This window comes from Tiliqua scincoides, chromosome 11 (assembly GCF_035046505.1).
Source record: "Tiliqua scincoides isolate rTilSci1 chromosome 11, rTilSci1.hap2, whole genome shotgun sequence".
NCBI lineage: Eukaryota > Metazoa > Chordata > Lepidosauria > Squamata > Scincidae > Tiliqua > Tiliqua scincoides.
In genome coordinates this window covers 10,083,198-10,097,885 of record NC_089831.1, presented here as the reverse complement: position 1 = coordinate 10,097,885, position 14,688 = coordinate 10,083,198, and the positions used below count along the sequence as shown (strand labels likewise).

General features: G+C 46.1%; 1 pseudogene; it reads left to right on the top strand.

The window, feature by feature from the left end:
- Positions 1-2,076: 2,076 nt before the first annotated feature.
- LOC136662834 (5S ribosomal RNA) lies at positions 2,077-2,193 on the top strand (annotated as a pseudogene).
- Positions 2,194-14,688: the final 12,495 nt, after the last annotated feature.

The following is a 14,688-nucleotide window of genomic DNA, read 5'->3' as shown; positions in this document are numbered from 1 at the left end:
AGTGACATTCATCCTGCATCCTCCTTCGCTCAGAGGAGGAGAGCTGCCCTTCCCCCATAGGATCTGGCTGCCCATCTTACATGGAGCTTAGTACACAAGCAGACAGCCGGCCTGTTCTAGAGCCCTTGATCACATATACAGGCAAGGGATGTGCAGTTTGTACCTGCGTAGTTTTTTTTAGAAGCCATACTGAGTAAGCACCAGGGGCAGGTTGAAGTCTTCTGGCGCAATCCTGTTCTCCCCTCCATGCATATAATGAGTCAAGCATCTTCACATCCGTGGACAAGTGAAAATGTGTTGGGTTGTTTGATTAACCAGCACTACCTTTCTCAGGAGTGAAAAAGCATGGCCAGAGGAGAAGGATCCCTGATCTGTTTTTTGCTCTTGCTTCCCTGCACCTGCTCAAGCCATGTGCTTGCGAAGGTCACCTTTTAAGTCCCTGAAGTACAACCAGTCCTATAACTCTCCAGCAGAATTTGAAAATGACTTATGCCTGACAGTTTAATAATACTTTGAAACTGGGAGAAAATTTCTCAAATCCCAGAAAGGTACATCAGCATTAACACTGTGGATCCACCAAGTGTACACGGACATGTCTATGTGTGCGTGTTTTAATTTAAATGTACAGAGATCATTTTTTTTAAAGGTTATTATTATTTTTTTTTTCTAAAAATAAAGAAGACCCACATGTGCTTGGTTGGCTGAGAGGAGCGGACTAGTTCCTCTGCCTACAAGGGACAATGAGGATGAGATTTGAAAGGTCATTGGGTTTTTTGTCGCATGTTAATAAACAAATTAGGATGGCTAAGGGGAAGAAGCAAATGAAGTCCCCTGTTAGAAATTGCTAGGCAAATTAACTACTCATGACAAGGCTGGAATATTAGTTAAGGCAATAGATCCTGCCTAATTTTGATGCTGCCGCTTCGGTCTCTCCGAAAATATAATCATTTAACCAGCATTTGCGACCAATGGTTTTTCATTAACCAACACTTTCTAAGATGACCGTTCATGCCAGATAATTTTTTGGTGTGTTATTTTGTTCCCATTTCGGAAGTGATAAGTAAGAAGGGCTGCGAATGGAGGGTGGTGGGGTGGGGGGAACCCGCTCTAATAATTGCAAGTTCCTTCCAGGCAGTTATATTTCAAATGCGCATGCAGCCATGTGCTGAGAATCTAAATAGAAAATGACTTTCTGTCATTTGTCGTGGGTGTTTGCTGCTGTTCCACATATTTCCATAATTATGATTCTCCCTTCCCTCCCCACAGGGCTCCTGCACAGAAACTGACCATCTGGTCGGCATTTTTGAAAATAAAACAGTCGGCGAGTCAATGCAGGCACCCAGCCTGCTCGACGCCAGATATATCGGTCTAAAGGGGACGCATAAAAGGGCTGTTTTTTCCGGGGGTTATTTCGAAAGAGCCCACCAATATCTGCAGCCCAGGCCCAGTAGTCCATTTCCTAATCATTAGGAAACACATTTTAGAACTCGCGGAATTGGTTTAACCCTCACGCCGGCTGAATGCTGGGCTATCTGAGCCAACAGCAGGGTTTCAGGACATGGGAAACATCTGAGCTGATTGTAGCACCGAAAGTTGACTTGCATTCATCTGCCCGGCCCCTGTCTTAGCTCTGAGGTTACAATACTAGCCCCTGAAATTCAGAGAGTGTGCATAAATTTCAAAGGCTTATAAAGGCAATTGCAGCCTTATCCAGTGGTTGGTCCTTTGGCAGTGGTGTAATGGGGGTACAGGGGGGCTGCACTGTGTAACGCACTCAGGGAAGGTGATATCACTACTGGCCAAAAAATTTTAAATCTTGTTATTTTCAAATAATACCACCAAGTTATAAATCATTTGATGCGTAATTTCATGCAGAATACAATGAAACAACATGCGTTGAAATATCTCTGTTCTATCAAATGTTATAGCCCAAAAACCAGTGGGACGGGTGATGGTGCATCACCATACCCACCACTTGGGGCATTGCCATGCTTACTGCATGGGAGGAGGTCCATCGGGGTGAGAAGCTGGCCTCCCTTACTGGGTGATGCAAGTCCTAGTGATACCACTGTCCCGGGCAGCAACTGTTACCCTGCATGTGCCTGATCTTGTCTGATCTTGGAAGCTAAGCAGGGTCAGGCCTGGTTAGTACTTGGATGGGAGACCGCCTGGGAATACCGGGTGCTGTAGGCTTATACCATAGTCTTTGGAGACTGAAGGTTGCCGGCCATGTCACCAGTCATCCACACACTGATTACATCCAGATTGGATGACTGCAATGTGCTTTCTGTGGGGCCGCCTCAGAGGAGAGTTTGGGAAGCCTCACTTGGTCTGCCTGTGGCTGGTGCAAGTCCAGTGGCTGACTTCAGTTGCTCCAGGATGTGGCTGCTAGAATACTGATGGAGATCAGTCACCCAAAGCATTATGGCACCTCAGCTGGTTAGCAACACACTTCTAGACCTAATGCAAAGCTTTTTTTCATGTAGACAGCCTGGGACCAGGCTAGCTTAGGGACTGCCTATGAACCTGCCCAGTTTGTTACAATTACAGCCCAGTCCTAGGTCAATGCCCCCAGTGCAGCCACACCTATGGGGCACATGCTGCATCCTGTGGGGTGGGGGGATCCATTCCAGAGGCCTCTTCAAGATAAGGGATCTTTTGTTCCCTTACCCCAGCGCAAGCGTCCACTTCCCCAATGGGTCTCCTTGAACCTGTGCCAGTCATTTTGCTGGTACAGCACTGAGGAGAGTGAGGGGGAGGGCAGGGGAGAAGAATGAGAATAGGATCCTAGCACATGCCGGTGCCCCAAGATCGAGCTCCTCCATCCCCATTCTACCAGCAAGAAAGGAAAAAAACAAAACCTTCTTCCTTGCTTGTTAAATTGGTCAGAAAAATCTGTGGGAAAGATGATAGTGAAATATTGAGATGGAATTCTGATCTGATCCAGAAGCATTTTTTATACATTCTTAAGCCCTGACGTTATTGATATTTTTCCCCCTCTTGCTAAGATATTATTATTTTTTTTGCTTTCCTGCTCTTTCCCCCCCCCCCTTCTAGTGGCATTTTCAACACAATCTAATAAAGTTACCAATAACACATGGACAATAAAACCCAACTCTAGCAATACCATTCACCCACTTTATCACTGTGGGATTCATTACTATTGGTTCAGTTCTCATACCTGTTCAGGAGAGGATTCCATAACTGTGAAACCAAATATATACCGTATATTTGGTATACATATATATATATATTCATGTCATGTTGTCATGTTGGCAACCTTCAGTCTCAAAAGACTCTGGTATCGTGCTCTGAATGGTGGTTCTGGAACAGCGTCTAGTGTGGCTGAAAAGGCCGATTCAGGAGTGACAATCCCTTCCACACCGGGAGCAAGTGCAGTCTGTCCCTGGTCTGTCTCGCTGGCTAGGGGCCTTCCTTCTTTGCCTCTTTGCCTCAGACTGCTGGCAAAGTGTCTCATCAAACTGGGAAAGGCCATGCTGCACAGCCTGGAAATATATATATTTTCCTTCATGTAAGCCTACAGGCTGCCTTGGGTCTCACCGGACATACACCAGCCATTTTGGTGGCATATGTTCAAGGAGAGGTTTTGAAAAGAGGGAATAATACCCAGTGCACAAGAGTGCTTCTGAATCTACCCCTTCCTTCTCCGCCCCACTTCCTCCCTCAACATGCCCTGTTATTCCCCCACCCCACCTATGAACTTACCTGCACTGGAGCAGGTTGCCAGCCATGGTAGTAGGCTGGTGATAATGCTGCAGCTTTGCACCAGTGGCTCAAAAACTGGTGGAGCACTCTACATGGTGCTGGAGGTCTCTTTATGACAGGTGGGAGAGGTAGTGTAGCTAGAGGGAGGGCAAAAAGGTAAGTACTGCAAGCACCACAATGTGCCATGTAAGCAGCCACACCCACTCACCAAGTGGTGAGTGCCTGGGCATTGCCATCACTGCTTGGAATGACTCTGATGGTGAGTCACTACTTACCATTTTGCCCCCCTTCTAGCTATGCTACTGGGTGGGAGGCTGTTCCGCTGTAGTAGAGGATGATAGGATTGGGGCCTTGTGAAGGGTGGGGGACTGAGGTGTTAGAGAGAAAAAAGAAGAGAGCTGGGAAGATCAGAAGCAGAGGAGGAGAAAAACAGAGCTGGGAAGATTTCAGAGAGAGAGAGAGAGAGAGGAGAGAGAGAGCTAGTTGCTCCCATGCATCCTGCCTAGCCTGTTTCAACTGAGCACATGTTTACTTTAAGTCTAGTAGGACTTACTTCTAGAACAAGAGTCTCTAAACTTTTTGACCAAAGAGCCACGTCAAATATCTGTCACAGTGTTGAGGGCCAGAAAAAAATTAAAAATTTAAATAAATACATTAGAGATGAAACTTAGATGAATGAATAAATGCATGAATGGGCTCAAATGTCCAGGACTTCTCCAAGCACCAACACAGCCCAAGAAATACACACTTAAATGGACCCCCATTCCCCCACCCCACAAGCACAACTCTGGTTGTATTTGGTCAATTGGGGCAGAGCTCTCAGGGGATCAGAGGCTGGCCACAGACCGCATCTGGCCCCGGGCCAGGGTTTGGAAATCCCTGTTCTAGAACAATTGTATCAAACTCGTTTCATGCATAGGACCGAAGTTAACATTCATGGCGCCTGCTGAGGGCTGGAAGTGACATCATTAGGCAAAAAGTGACATCATTAAGGAGATGAAGGCCAGAAATATACACTTAGTTCTCACACAGAAACGTATTAGCTGCAAATGACAGAAGAGAAAAATGTGCAAATTCATACTGTCAAGAAAATCCTCAAGATTTTCAATTATCACTATGCAAGAGCCCAGTTATAACGGGGCCCAGATAAATTGTTTCCAGGGACCACATTCAGCTTATGGTCCTTATGTTTGACACACACACACCCCGCCAGTTCTAGAACATGTGCGTATTGCAACATTTGGTGGTGGCATCCTGCTCGTAAAAGATCTACGGTATAAGCAAAACCTTACAGGAGCATGTCCAGTGTTTGCCTTCCAGGTGTAAACTCCCTGCACAAGAATGTCATTGGTGCCTCCATCAATTGCTTCTCTCTGACCAATCCAACTCGGCGACGAGATGTGCGCTGGAAGAACATGGAGCAACTCGCTTTGCATCTCAGAAATGCTGTGAATTGCCTATAACTTCTCCTGCATAGTTATAACATGATGGGCTGACATTTATTCCATCCACACACCCCCATCACCCACTTCCCAGTTTACTTTTTATTGCTTTCTACAGGCAAAGCAATCACACCTCAGCAGGAACAGGACATTAGCACGGAAAGATCCAGCCCTCTCTAAACTGTAAATAAGCAGAGAATGCTGGAACCAGGGTTTGCTTCCCTCGAACAATAGAGCGTCAGAGCGCCATGGTGAGACGGAGAGCAAATGAAGCCACAGGACGTGGTGAGCAAATGGCAGAGCCAATAAAGACGCAGCATTCATCCACCAGCCCAAGATACTATAAACCAGCACTCAACAGAAAAGGAAATGTTACTGCAATCCCTGAGATTAGCCTTCTTTACAGTGGAACAGAATTGCCATTAAATGGCCATCATTTTTGAAAAAGGGATGCGGTTTCCATAAAGCAGCATTACCATGCATTCCCCAAATAAATACAGCCAACAACAGGTATGGAATTAAAATGGGCCACTTTATTGAATTGCAACAAGATGGCAACAAGGCAACAACAGGGTAAACAATACCTATCTCCAGTGCGGGGTTCTTTGTGGGGGAAATGGCCCTAGCCGTCTACGTCCCCCAATCTCATAGGGCATCCACCCAACTCCAGGCACAACTCAATTGTTATTAAGCCTGCCTTTCGCTGTCGCCCGAAGAGGGTAAGTCAGCCACGCTGCTATGCCTTCAGGTCACCCCTGCAAGGTCCCCAAGTTCATACAAGGGGCTAGCCAGCCTGCCTCCTCGAGCCGGTCAAGCATCTTGAGAGCGGTTCTGGTTCACCCCTGTCCTTGATGACTTAGATTGGACACCGAGAAGGTCTTCTGCCTACCCACCCCGCACTTCTACCGCCAGTGACCAGGGCGTGAAAGAGATATCTTGCAGACCCAAACGCGCTCCATAGCCAGTCTGAGGTAGGCGAAAACAAACACCATCATGGCGCCAATCAGATGACGCTCAAAAAATTCCTACCCGGTCCTCCTCCTTCTCCAGTCTCCATTTTGTACCACTTGCTCCCAGGCTTCTGATCAACAACCACAACTAAAACAACAAGCAAATGTTCAAAATAACTCTCAGTAGTCTAAATTCTGCCCGCCCTATTATAAAACCATTTGGGGAAGCGTACCAAATCATTCCTGAATTTCTTTGAAGGCTGAGCCAAAATTTCTTCCCGTGTTGTGTATGTTGTAGTTTGTGTGTGTGCGTGCATGTGGGGGTGCGTGTAATACCTACAGTGTAAGGCTACAGGTATGGAGGGGAGGGGATTCACATACATCCAATCCCTCCTTGACTTGCTTTGTGCAGGTACTCTCCGTTAATCATGCTCCTCTTCAACCTGCGCCCCCCCATTCCCTCCTTGCCAGCACGCGGTCCTGTGATTGGCTACATGCTTTCCCTGGCCACTGAAGAACAGATACCTATTCCTTTCTCATGCTAATTATGCTAATCACACTAATTATGTCTTTTTCGGTCAGCTGCAGAGAAGCGGTTGCAACTCTCAAACTAGATTCAGACATGGGCCTAGGCTCAGTGGCGTCACTAGGGTTCGCGTCACCCGGTGCGGGATGCCAGTGCTTCACCCCCATGCAGTGGGTGAAGTGCACCCCCATCGCTCCGCCCCCACTGGTTTTTTGGCTGTACCTTTTGATATAACAAAGATAGAACACATTCTGCATGAAATTACGCATTGATATAGAACATGCTGGTTATTATTCCTCCAAACTGATTTTAGTGATTTTGGTCACTAGTGGTGTCACACACACCCCCCCAGGGTGTTAACTTACTAACACCTTATTGCAGCAGTTCTCAAATTTTTAGCACTGGGACACACTTTTTAGAATGACAATCTGTCCAAGACCCACCAGAAGTGATGTCATGGTAGAAGTGACATAATCAGGCAAATTAAAATAAATAAGTATAAATAATTAAAGTAACACAAATAATTAAATAAGCAGAAGCCAGCCCTGGTCCACCAAGTGAATTCCCTCTGTAGCCTGCCTGCAATAACACCACCCCTCCAAAACCAGTAAGGTTTTCAGCCCTGCCCAGTGCCCAGTTCAATTTAAGAGCTTCTGTTTAAACCAGATCACTGTCAGGATCCACCTGGCTTTGCAAGTCTCAGAAAAGTTCACCTTATCAGCTGAAGCCTCTGTTTTGATCCCTTTTAGTGGGGGGGGGGGGAGGCTGCCTTCTGGAGCACTTGTTTAGCTGCAGGTGCATAGGATCAGGACCATTCTGGTAGCCTTGCACTCTCCTTCACCTGATCCTCCACACCAGCCAAGGCACGTTGCTTACTCACAAGTAAACGCGACCGTGAGGCTTAGTTTCACTTTCCTTTGGGCTCAATACATTTGTCTGCTTGGAGGGAGGGACTTCCTTCTCAGGTGTTTTTGGGGGCTTCATTCATTGGATCAGGGCCATTCTGGTGTCGTTGGATTCCTCTCAGCCTGCCCCTTCCGACAGAGTAAGGCAAATTGGCCTACTCACGAGTAAACATGTGATATGGCTCACTTTCACCTTCCATAGGGATCCATGCATTTTTTTTGTTCTCCAGTTTTTTGGCTATAACTTTTGATAGCAAGGAGATATTTCAATCTGGTTTTTTTGCATTGCATTCTGCTCGAAATTCCACACCCAACGGTATGTAATATGATGAGGTTACTCCTAACCACCGCGATTTTAGCATGTCACCCACCCAGTGCGCATCACCCCACTGTGCGCTTCACCCGGTGCGGCCCGCACTCCTCCCCCCGCACCCCCTAGCAATGCCACTGCCTAGACTTAGCCTGTTTAGGACATTTACCTGCTCCATTTTGGACAGTTACCTGGTCCATATTGTGGGCAAAGGGGAGTGCCGACAATAATGGCAAGAAGGTTCCAGCTTTCCCGCCAGCATCCCTGGCAGTGCGCTACAGAACATGCTGCTCTAGAAGTGCATTACTGAGCATGCTTCCTGAGCATCTTTTACAATAGCATTCACTGCTTTACAGCAGTCAGCACCAAGAGTAGCGGCGCAACGATGACCCATGACTATTGAATTGGGTTTTAATAGTAATGATTTAGACTCCCACAAGAGCTTTTAGCTAGCGAAATTTCATGCTCATGTGTTCCACTTAGGGCCCGATCCTGAAGAGTGCATGCTGGCTTACCACCGTATTGTCACAAATGTGCCTTTTGTGAGCCCTTACTGCTGGCCCAGCACTGGAACTAGCCCAGCGCGAGCCCCTCCTCCCGAGGATCCACATTCTCCCAAAGAGCCCCCTCTTCTGAGGAGCTGCCACAGGCTACGTAGTTGTGCGCTGGATGCCGCAGTAGCCATTTTGGTACAGCTCAGGATTGGGCTGTTACAATGTTTCCATGTCTGGGAAATTTCACTGTGATAAAACTGTTTGCATTACATTCTGCTGTGATGCTTTGGAGGGGAATAAAGATGATTACAGTTTGTACTCAGGACTGTTTATTGTAAACACATTTTGCATTTATCGCAAGGAAGTGTGTTTCTTTTTTGTTCGTTTTAAGTTTGTTTATCCCCTTCTGCATACAAAGGTGGCTTGAGAAGAACTAGCACAGCCTCTTAAACAACCCAATGCGGTCTGATTTAATATGAAAATGAAGTTACAGCACTGTAAAGTAAAGCAAGTGAACCATGTGGACCTATTTTATGAATAGCTAAGCAAGGAGCAAATGAAAACTAGAAGAGAAAATGCTAGGGGGTTGGTCTGGTCTGACATCAACAGGCCACCTGGACCCAGTGGCATCTCTAGGGGAGTGTGGGGGTTTGGAACCGCACCGGGTGAGGTGCATAGGGAGGGGGTTGATAGCACTACTGGCCAAATTTTTTAAAATCTTTGTATTTTCAAATAATACCGTCATATTATATATTAACCGATGTCTGATTTCATGCGGAATGCAACAAAATAAGCCACATTTAAATATCTCTATTCTATCAAGAGTTACGGCCAAAAAACCAGGGGAGACGAAGCAATGATGCATCACCGCGTCCACCATCTGGGTCACTGCCCCACCTACTGCATGGGAGGAGGTCCATCACAGCGGTGACATGCTGACCTTCTGAACCAGGTGTCACAAAGCCTAAGTGACACCACTGCCTGGACCACTCTTTATTCTCCTTATTTACTAACCAGCAAAAAATATTGAACATGGCCTCTCTGGCAACGGTTGTTATGATGCACCTTTTGGGTTCAGCAAGTCAAAAATTTGGAAAATGCCTAATTTGATTCTACTGGCTTGTCACCTCTCCCCCCTCCCAAACAAAAGAGAAACAAAAGGCAGTGGGTTGAACTAGTTGACCTTTTAGGTCCCTTCCATGATTTTATGATTCCGGAAAGGCTACTATGCTGCCGGAATGCAAATTCCAACAGCACAGTGGCCTGATGGGATTCTTGTTGGCATCCTTCAGTCTCGGAAGACTATGGTATCGCGCTCTGGTTCTGGAACAGAGTGTCCTCTCCAGTGCGCAAAACCTGGGTAAAGTAGATATGGAGGATAGACTGTTACTCATGAAGCAAATCCCCCCTCTCCACATCGCTGAAATGGTCCAATGGAAAGGCAGAAGCCAATACGGTTGGTTCCAGCAGTGTCACAGGAGTTGCCAGAACGTGACTGTGTTCAGCCATGAACTGCCTCAGGGACTCCGGCTCCAGATTTTGCCTCGAGGTTGACTCCTGAAGCCTTTTCCATATCTGGATGTAGCGACAAGGCAGTGGAGGTTTGGGATCAGAGTTTTCCTTCTCTTGGATGAGCTGCCTTCCCAGACGGGAAGGGCCCTTGATGGGATTGGGCCCTTGGTTAATGGGGAAGGCCTAGCTTAGGTATGATTTGCGTGTCCAGGGAGACCAGAAAGAAAACCATGAGTTTTCTGGCTACATGGACTCTGGCTGCCATGGAGTCTGGCTACATGCACTTTGCACATTGGAGAGTGGCCCTTCATTGCACAGCCTGGGCTTGGGAGCAAATCAAGGAGTTCCCTGCATGCTTCTAGATTTCTGCACTGTGTACATAATGCGTGTAAACAGGGCACTGTTTCATTCCCATTCATCGGGTTTCTACTTGTGAGGTTCTCCAGAGGCCGGATCCTGCAGCCCGAGCCAAATTCTTTGCCTGTGCTACACGGTATTCACGAATGAATAAAAGTCTGTTTTAGTTGTGCTTTGTTCGGTTCTCCGTGCGCAATTATTTACTTGTCTGAGAAATGAAATTGCGTCGTCGTCCCCCTCCCCTTTATTTAGAAGGCTGTAGGGATTTGGGGCTAAAGCATGTGGAAAGTGGAATGATAAAACGCAAAGTCTTTGCAATTTCATGGAATGTTTCAGAATGCTAATTGAGTGAAATGAGCTTAGAAAGCATGTTATTGAGAAACAGCCTAATCCCAGCTTCTTGCCAGCTTTCCCCCAGTGGAAGAGGTTGGGAGGAGACTGAAGGATTGCTCTGAGTTGTAGCAATATCTCAGCGTGGCATCAGAGGTTGGCCAGGTCAGGCAGAAACCAAGGGTCCATGCCCAACACAGAGCCCGACGGCTGGGACAACTCCCTGAAGTCCTCCACCCAGTGGAAAGACTTGTGCGAGACAACCAAGAGAATCAATGCCTGGCACCTTGATCCACAAATGGGAACATCCTCATGGGTCTTCTAGGGATAGATAAGACCTTTATTGGCATACATAACAAACACAAACACAACAACACAGCAAACAGAACAACAGCAGTGAGTACAAGCCTATAATGAATGATACACGTGATGCCAATAAAGGTTGTGGAAGTATAAGAATGATATATAAAGATACATAACAACCAAATAAATCAAATATATTTGTCCCAGATAGAACATACTGGCCTAACATATAAAACATACTGGATAGCCTCTCTTGGGTCTACTTGCACAGAGAAACTATCGCCCTCTCAGGGTCTTCTAGGGGATGATCTCATTGGGCAATGGGGAGGGTGGGAGGAGTCACCTTCCTACTGTCACTCTTCTGCCATCACTGATAAGCCTGGTTGGCATGACAGCACAGGGTTTTGACTCAAGTATTCTGGTAAGTGGCATGAGCAGTAGTAAAACTCATCAGGCTCACCAATCTCATGCACCAGACTCACCCATCTCACTCACCAGTGGCCCAAACCTATCCTCATGGCATGCTGGCACTGGTATGGGGTTATCAGGGGCAAGATGGGGGCAGTTCATGGCCACTTTACTGTTCATTGACAAACCAGGTCACACGAACATAAGGAGAGCCCTGCTCAATCAGGCCAAGGGCCCACCTAATCCAGTTTCTGGTATCTCACAATGATCCAGAAGATACTTCTGGGAGTACCCCAGACAGCAAGATACCTGTATCCTGTTGCCCCTCTCTTGCACCTGGCATTCAGAGACAGGCTACCTCTAAAACCCGGAGGTTGCATATAGTTTTCATGCTTCGTAACCTGTGATGGACATTTTCCCCATCAATGTGTCCAATCCCCTTTAGAAGGCATCTAGACCGGGTGCCATCACAACAACTTGCAGCAAGGAGTTGCACAGGATTAATTACATGCTGGATAAAGGCATGTTTCTTTTGGTCTGTTCTGACTCTCCTGCCAGCCCATTTTAGTGGCTGTCCCTGGTTCTGGTGTTGTGTGAGAGGGAAAAGAATGTTTCTCATCAGACTTAGGTCCCAATCCTAACAGACTTTCCTGCACTGTGCCAATGGGATGTATGCTGCATCCTGCAGTTGGGTGGCAGTCATGGAGGTCTCCTCAAGGTAAGGGAACGTTTGTTTCCTTATCTCGGAGCTGCATTGCCCTTACGTCGGTGCTGAAAAGTTGGTTAGGATTGCGCCCTCAGTCTATGGGAGTTGTTGCTCAGTGGCAGAGCACCTCACACTTTGTGCGTTCAACCTTGTGCATTGAAAGTTCCAGGTTCAACCCCTGGCATCTGTTGGTAAGCCATGTGAAACTCTGGAGAGTTAATTTTAGACAGTTGACAATACAGAGCTAAAAAAATAGGCTGACTCAGCATAAGGCACTTCCTATATCTAATAATAATAATAATAATAATAATAATAATAATAATAATAATAATAATAATAATAATAATAATAATACAGGTATTTCTATACCGCCTTTCTTGGTCCTCAGATTTCTCCTTAGACTTTATTCAAGGCGGTTTACATAGGCAGGCAAATTTAAATCCCTGTAGGGATTTTTACAATTTGAAAGAAGGTTTCTATCTTTCAAGAAACCAAAACATTCAGATGTTTCTTCCTTGATCTGGTTTCACATTCTGGCCTCCATCCTCCCACGCTCAGAGCAGATGGAATAGCTCGGCTCAGCTTGTCAGCTGCTTCAAGGTCGCACGGTGCCGGTGGCCTCGAACTGGCGACCTTCGGATGTTATCCTCAGGCAAATGAAGGCTCAACCCTCTAGACCAGACCTCCTGCCCAGTCTATATCCAGTCCAGTTCTCCATTGAGCTCTTTGCTTGATGAACTCTGATGATCCTTGGTTCCATAATCCATAGTTCTTTTCGCAAAGTTTAGCTCTGCCCCCTACTGGCATAGACAATGCTGGCACTCTTTTTGAGCATTGTGAGCCCAATGCCAGTATACTCCGGTGCCAGTATTGTGAATCAAAACTGCATTCCACTACTGGAGCTGACTTCAAGAGACTCTCCCTTGCTAACATATCACTGCGGCAAGAGCGTTTATCGATCCACTTAAAACGATACCCTTTGATTATGTCATAAAAATTGCGCACATTATTCCTTGCCATTCCTCCCCTCCCATTCCACCAGTAATGTACTTTATTAATATTAACTGCTGGTTGAGAGTGACAAAATTTTGATCAACTTCAGAGTTTTAATGTATTCCAATTAACGGATGGATGTGACATTATTATGTCGAAGTCAATCAGGCTCCCAAGTGCTTTGCTGCTTTTAAAGAACACTTTGGCTTTCCCGAGCTGTGAAAATGGTGTAAGACTTTCATTGGGGGGGGAGGGGGAGCCCGACAGAATGATTAATTATTTCAATCACATTCCACTTTGCTTCGTTTTTTGGCAACACGCAATGAATAATGCAAATTATTCGTTCACGCATAAATGCATGAATGCGGCCAATTTTAGATCAGCTTTGGGCTTCCGTATAAGGTTTATTGATATAAGATGGTATAGAAATACACTCCTCTTGTAATAAATGCAGAGAACGAAACTGAGACAGAGAATGAAACTGAGAACCATTGGGAATATTCAAGATAATGTTAAAAGGTATGTGAAGTACATATATTACATTCACAGTTTGAGTTTAAACTCAAGTGATTGGCAACATCCAAAATTAACTAGCTCAGAAATAGGAGTTTGTCCTGCTCGTGATGTTAATTTCAACTGTGAGATGAACCCCTCTTTTCAAAAATTATGAGTCTCTCTTTTGAGAGAGAGAGAGAGAGAGAGAGAGAGAGAGAGAGAGAAATTTCAAGGTTATGTACTGATTTTCTGATTGCATGATCAATACCCACCAACCCACATGATCAAGGCCAGGGGTGCTCAATAGGTGGATCGCGATCTACCAGTAGATCGCGAGGGAAAATGAGTAGATCGCGGAGTGCCGACCCCCCCCTTCAGGTGCCTCTGGGAGGAAACGCCGGGAGTAAGGCCCATTGTACTCAATCGGGCTTACTCCCAGGTAAGTGTGGCTAGGATTGCTAATCCTCACAGCATGTCTACTCAGGAGTAAGTCCTGTTATACTCAGTGGGGCTCAAGGTACACCAACATACATTGTACACATAAATGTTATATGTTATGATGGCGCGAACATTGTAAAAAAAACTCTGGTAGATCTCCGGGCCTTGCTGGGTTTCAAAGTAGCTCTCGAGCCAAAAAAGTGTGAGCACCCCTGATCAAGGCCATCAGAACTAGATTTCTTTAACCCCCTCCTTGGTATCAATAAAATTGTTCTGCTGGCTGTAATGACTTTAATGTTTTTTTGTTTGGTTTTGTTTTGCTTTTGTCACTGAAGCTGTAAATTAGAAAAGAGAATTTTGTTGTTCTAGAGATGTGGCCCAAGTGCACAGATTCCAGACTGAACTCAGGGGCTCATAACATTCAGGTGCTCTGGAACCTGATTGAGTTCCTGGTTAACCAGCTTGAATTTTAATCTGATGATGGAAAGAAGAAAAAAAATCCTTCCTCTGTCCTATGCCCGCCCAACACTTCTGGGCCCAATCCTATCCAAATTCCCAGTGCCGATGCAGCTATAGTGCAGCCCTGAGGTAAGGGAACGAACGATGTGGCTGGAGGGATTGGAAAAAAGAAAAGTCTTCATCACCACCTCCTTGACGTTCTCCTCCATCTCTCATTCTGATACATAAAATGCCATGTGGAAAGGCCCTCCCTTTGCCACCACCAACTAGACAGTAGCTCCCACTGATGGACTCTGAACAACAGAGCAGGGCTGATCTGGTGGGATTTACTCAC